Source organism: Nuphar pumila, chromosome 3 (assembly GCF_984573655.1).
Source record: "Nuphar pumila chromosome 3, dmNupPumi1.hap1.1, whole genome shotgun sequence".
Classification (NCBI taxonomy): Eukaryota; Viridiplantae; Streptophyta; class Magnoliopsida; order Nymphaeales; family Nymphaeaceae; genus Nuphar; species Nuphar pumila.
The window spans coordinates 112,322,187-112,329,092 of NC_143251.1; the positions used below are offsets into that span (position 1 = coordinate 112,322,187).

Sequence of the window (6,906 nt, forward strand, 5' to 3'; positions counted from 1 at the left end):
TTCTCGAAGGCATTCTGATTAGAGGTTTTCACCTCTTGGAATGCCTGAAGAAGTCTCTCCTCAAAAGATGTCTGTGGAGCAGACTCCTGCTGCATCGGGAGAGTGACTGAAGAAGAAGAAGACTGAGAATAGTTCGGTCTTTGGAATGGCTGAGTAAAAGATGGCTGCCGAACTGGCTGAGAGGATGTAGGTATCTGCGTAGAAGACTGTGGAGTCTTCCATGAAAAATTGGGATGGTTACGCCAACCCGAATTATATGTCGATGAAAATGGGTTATTCGGCGGTCTGACGTAACCCTGAGCTGCCTGAACTTGTTCTTGAACAAATTCAGGGTACTGAGCTGCCGAAGGGCACTCAGTGATCTCGTGTGCCGGACTGGCACAAAGAGTACACACCTGCTGTGTACTGGATGGTCCTGAGAGAAGCTGGTCCAGCTTCTGAGAAATCATGTCTACTTTGCACTGTAGTGCAGTAGATGGACCAATCTCAAGAACACCAGCTTTCTTCTGAATGCTGGGTGTGGCTCTATCAGAATGAGAACTCGAAGCATGGTGGAGTGAATTCTCGGCCAATGTATCAAATAGCCTCCATGCTTCATCCTCGCTCTTCAGCATGAATGTCCCTCCACATGAAGAGTCGATCATCTGACGATTCTTGTCAGACAATCCATCATAGAAGCTCTGCACCAGTTGCCATTTCAGCACCTGATGATGTGGACATTTCCTGAGGAGATCCTTCATTCTCTCCCAGGTCTCATGAAAGTGCTCACCATCTAGCTCTGAAAAGCTAGTGATTGCTCTACGATATTGGTTCGTGCGACCAATGGGAAAGTATTTCTGAAGAAACTCCTATTGCAACTGATCCCAGGACTCTATTTCTACAGAATCTAAGGACTTTAGCCAATACTTAGCTTTGTCCTTCAATGAAAAGGGGAATAGAGTCAACCTCAAAGCATCATCATCGAAATTCTGTATCTTGACAGTAGAACAGATTTCGAGAAATTCATCTAAATGTCGATAGGGATCCTCATGACTAAGGCCATAAAAGGAGGGAAGCATCTGAATAATGCTGGCCTTAATCTCATAATGCGGCGCTCCTACATCGGGTCTCCGAATGCAGGATGCCTGAACATAGTCTGTGGGAATGAAGTATTCCCGCAGAGGACGTGGATGAACTGGGGGTGGAGGTGGATGATCCATGTCAGCCATTGTTGCCGAACTTCGATGAGAATGTAAAATTCTCTCTGGGTTGTCAACAAATGGGTGTAATGGGGTTCCTAGACCTCGTCGCCCCTGCATACACTGGTACTAAGACCAGATGTAAGAAAATGACCTAACTCTAAATCTAAACTAACACAGGTACTAAAATGTAAATAAACAAATGATAGTAACTAAAAACAAACAGATATGCTATCTAGCTATGTCAGATATTCTATAACTAAATAAATAAATAATAAAGCAAATTATTCTAAAATGCTAAAACAAACAAATAAATACAGGAAATCACAAACTATGTTTTTCTAAAACCCACCTGTCTAATTGCTCCTTGCAGAATGATAATTAAGTGAATCCTAGAAAGAACAGTACGTGAATCCTATATTTACTAACTATGTTACTCCTATATTCACTTACTAATCCTACTAACTAAGAAGAAAACAACTAATTAACTAACTAAAACAAATTAGTAAATCAAACTCTAAGAAATAAAGTAATTAATTCGCCGTTCCCCGACAACGGCGCCAAAATTTGGTTGATCTTTTGAAATGATCTTTTTAAAACAAGTATTTGCAATAAACTTTGGAAAATCGTCAACCAAAAATATAAAACCGACTTTCCACAAAGTGGTAAGTTCGGGACGAATCCTCAGGGAACAGGAATTAATTAAGGTATTTCTAGAAAAATTGATTTATTAATTAACAATATCAGTTTACAACTATAAAGTAAATACAACTACAATTAATCAATAAAAGGAAAATGAAAAAGCAATTAAATCTTTTGCTCCACACCAAGGGTATTTTCGTCTTTTCGCCCACTATTCGTTCTTCGCACTTGGAAAATAACACTGGAAAATAAATATGCTTTCAACCTAAAAATGCAGACAAAAAATAAAGTTAGTATTCTATTCTATCAATGCAAACAATAACTAAGACTAATTCTAATTTTACGAAAATGATAAAACAAATGCTACTTATCAACCAAAAATTAAATAAAATACTAAATTAATTCTAAAATTAACTAAATTAGTTCTACTAATGCTGTATGATGATGATGCAGATCCTAAAATGCATCAACTACTGAAAACAGGCCTAAAATGCCGAAACTAAGAAAATTACAAAACTGCCCCTAACTAGTGTAAAATAGATTTCTGACAGGTTATCGGAAAACCACTGTTTGACAAGGCAAACGAGGTCCGATTTTCCCGAAATTTGTTCTGTTCTGCAACTGACAGATTAAGAAAACTGACAGTTTTTACAGAATGGAAAACCAGTATCTGGAACTCTAGATATAAGCGTTTCAAATCTGGGGAAAATCAGGATATCGAAAGTCCTGTAATTTGAAATCCAGAAAAAGCGGTTTTCGCAAAACACTTAAAAATTAGACCAAATCAACTCCGAAAGAGCTGAAATTTTGTCTGCAGTCAAATAACACGTCAATAAAGTGAATAGAATAAAATTTTTTGGAAAACACAGAATTTTTGCACAGAAAAAAATGCTGGTGCGACAGGGCAAAAATCGGGTTTTTATTTGAGTGCACTATTCACTTTATGAATCTATTTAAACACTAGAAAACGTAAATTAAACCTAATGCAGTCTAAATGACATTGTATCATAGTGCATATGCAGATGAGTATTACAAATACGCTAAATGCACGACAAACAAAATACGCTAAGCAAGTTATGACTAAAACTACGTTAAATAACGATGCAAATGCAGCTATGATAGACAATAAAATGCAATCCTACTACTAAGTTAAATAATATCTAACTACCAATCAAACAATCACAAAACACATTTCCCACATACAAAACAAATACGATATACGCACACACACTTTGGACGAAAAATAAATTAAATAACTAAACTAAATTAGTATAAAAATCAAAATAAATAAGACTAAATGAAATTAATGCACTAAAGAACAAAGGCTAGGGTTAGGATTCACTCGGTTGAATCAACTAAGCTTGGTTTTGGCTTGGGTAGGTTCGGGTTGGTTTGGGTGAACTCGGTTTGGATTAGGTAGGCTCAAGCTATGTTTGACTCGACTCGGACTAATGTGGACTCGGCTAGGCTTGGCCTAACTAGTTGGGTTCGGTTGACTTAAGATTGGGTTCGGTTTTGAGTTAACTTAGTCAACTAGGTTCGGTTGACTTAGGTGGAGTCGGTTTGACTTGGATAGGGTTGGGTTAACTTGGTTTAACCTAGATTAGGTTTGACTTAGACTAAGGTTAGGTCTGGGCCTTTGACTAGGCTCGAATTGGAGTAAGTAGGGGTTAGGTTTGACTCAACTAGGTTCGGTCTTGACTCACCATGGGTTGAACTAAGACTTGGCTAGGCTTAGGTCTTGGTCTTGGTCTTGGACTTAGGCTTATTAAGACTAGGTTGAACTCGGTTTAGGGTTGACTTAGTCAACTAAGCTCGGTTTGAGTTAGGTTGGGTGAGATAGGCTCGGATCAAGGTTGACTCGACTTGGACTATTGTTGACTTGACTAGGCTTGACCAGGGTTGGATCTTGGTCTTAGACTCGACCTAGGCTCGGTCTTGACTAGACTCAAGGGTTGAACTAAAGCTTGACTAGGGTTAACTTAGTCAACTAAGGTCGGTTAGAAGGATAGGCACCCAATAAAAATTCAAAGATAATTTTGGAAATGGAGAAGTCCAAAAATCGTCCTTCTAATGGGGAGTTACAACCTTAATGAGCTTTTAAATCCAATTGAGAAACGTGTATCAATGCAATTTCCAAAACCAAGGTGAGGGAAAGCCTTTAATTGAAATTAATTCCTTTTTGGAGAAGTCAAACCGTCCACCCTAGATAGATACACGATTTTGGCTTCCCAACAAGAAATGAAATGCAATTAAGTCTTTCTTGAAACCATACACACCCACTTTGGAAATCCAATTGATTTTCAAAATCTCTTTTCAAAGCTCAATTCGTAACTCTCTATTAAAAAGCAATCTAGACTTAATTCCTACTTTAAATACCCCACACGATTTTTAAAACTTACTTTTTCCAAAACTTTCCAAATTTCAATGCCTTAATTACCTCCCTTCTCAAAAATCGCCAACTTCTAAAAGTGCTACTTTCTAAACTAATATAATTAATTTTACCTAGGGAATAAAGGAATTTAAATAGAAAAACGATTTCCTAGGATTAAATACTAACCTAATCCCCAAAACTTAACTTAAATGACCCCTAAAAACGGCTAAGACACTAAACTCTAATACATTGAACCTAGACAACCTAATTACACCTACCTAATTGTAATTAAGAATTACTAAAAAAATCGACCAAGAGCTCAAGGGGAGCTCTAATGGCTGCCGCCCCTCCTTGGGGAAGAAGAAGACTAAATTTTTTTTTAAAAGAATAAAAACTTAACTAAAAAGAAAAATGACTTACTAAGGAACCACTATTTTGATGAAATTAAATTAAAATATAATGAAAAGAACTCCTAACTCCACAATTGCAAACATGAACAACACTATGCTGGAATTTATTAAGAACATAAAGACATGAAAAATCGACTTTTGTAATTTTTTGTTTTTCAATAGATCCAAAACACCAAAAATACAAAATACTAAAAACGATTCTCTAGACCAATCCTAAAATAATAAAATGTCTTAACATGCTTTTATGCTGCTGTTAACATGCAAAACAAACAGCAAAACACACGACTTGCTAACCTAAAAACACGAATTTAACTAAAATGCAAAGATCGGCTAGAATAAATCTAGCCGATTTTTTTTTTCTTTTTCAAAATGGAAACCAACACAAGACACAATCGAATCCACAAATAAGATGAATCAAAATGACTTTTATAATTGGATTTACAATAGAACAGACCCAAGAACACGTTGGAAACAAAAACTCTAAATCGGCTAGAAAAGCCTCTAGCCGATTTACATATTTTTAGGGAAAAACGATGGAAAAACACCAATTAAATGTGTAAGCAATGAAAGAAAACCTAATCTAGCGTGCTGGCCTATGCACGAACTCTATCCTAAGGTTGAAAATGAAAAGAAAACAAGAAACACTCAGAAAATAAAATAAAAAGAAAACCAACACCCAATTCGGTTTTAGCTAGAAGAGAAGGAAGAAGAAGACCTACCTTTTGGAAGATCCGACGACTGGGGGGATGAAGAAGAGCGGACCGTGGCTGGAGATGGACGTCCTACGCAGTTCGAGAATGCTGGTCTTCACCAAAAAATAGCACCTTTGCAGCTGCTACACGTTGGAGATCCACCGACGATGGAATGTGAGCCGATTCTCGATCGGAGGGTGTAGAAAGCCGGATGGAGGTAGGGCCGGCTCACCTTGTTGGTGTGTTTCGCACTCCCGCACAAGGTTAATGGTCTCCACCTCTGCTACACCTGCAAAAATACAGAAAAGTGGTGAAACTACAGCAAGGAGAAAGAAAGAAATGGAAAGGACACAAGAGAGATCGAAAATATGCTTGAAAATCAAGCATAGACTGGTCTTCAATGGCCAAAACGTGGAGGGCTGGAGGGGAAGAAGATGCTGGAGTTAGAATCACTGCAAGGGACGTCCAAACATAGCCAAAGACAGGGCTGGAATGGGCGCCCCTCTCCTTTTAGGCGATTTGGCTTCTTTTGGCTATTTTACAAAAACAGGTTTAAAATAAAAATATTTACTGGGCGCCTCTTTCTGCAGGGGTTTTTTAGAAAATGTTTTTACAAAACTTAAGTGGGCTGGAGTTGGGTTAAATCCATGTAATTTGGTCCATATCCAAAGTCCAAATGGGCGTCTGGATCCAAATCTCTCAAATCGGATCCGATAATTGACCCGTTACACTGTAAATGCCATAATTCCTTCGTTTTAAGTCTGATTTCAATGAAATTCGAACCCAAGCTCTATAATCATATTATGCACCTAAGTGTATGCTTTAAACCTATAGATGATGCATTTATGCAGTGAAAATATATTAATAAAATGTGATATTTATGCATCATCATGTGCGCAAAGACAGACACCTTCTGTTGGGACATTGCAAGTTCAAAACCCAATGGTATATTGTATAACTGGTGGGGGTCTGCCTAACCTCAGCTTGCCTATAAAAAAGGAAAACCTCATATCCCTCTTCCCACCATGAAGTACTAGTAGTGATATATGGTACATTTGATGGTGCTTCCTGTGTGTCGCATGGGATGTCAGGGTTGTGCGGGACACAGAGCCCATCAAACACTGGATGCGGCAGATCGGAGGAACAAATCTGCCACATCCATTTTTCATTGTTATTTTTGTAAGACCACCTATTATGAAAAGAACAGGGACATGGCGAATGGCATAATTACCCCCCGACTCCCTCTCATTTCGCCCCCTCCCGTCTCTACTCCTCCTCCTCCCATCCCTGACTCTCTCTCTCTCTCTCTCTCCCTTTTTTTCTTTCTTCCCATTCTTTATCATTATGCTCTATCTCTCTTATTCTTTTTTCCACTTCTTCATCGTTCCTCTCTCTCTTCTTTCTTTCTTTCTTTTTCTTCCTCTCTTTGATTAGGTTTTGAATTAAATTTCTTTAATTAAGGCTTCTTATAGTTCATTTCATTAGGGATTTTCTTGTATTTGATAAAGGTGATTTTCTTTGAATTTCTTTGGTTAGGGCTTGAATTTGGGCATTTTATGTTTAATTTTGGGATTTATTTTTCTTGTAGTTTAGGGGTTTTTGTTTATTTA

At 37.8% G+C, this 6,906-nt stretch overlaps 1 non-coding gene across 1 annotated transcript; it reads left to right on the top strand.

The window, feature by feature from the left end:
* The first annotated feature begins 702 nt into the window (after window positions 1-702).
* LOC149843324 (small nucleolar RNA R71) lies at window positions 703-805 on the top strand. Its single transcript, XR_016431198.1, has one exon. It is a non-coding gene; the product is annotated as a small nucleolar RNA R71 (small nucleolar RNA).
* The last annotated feature ends 6,101 nt before the right edge of the window (window positions 806-6,906 follow it).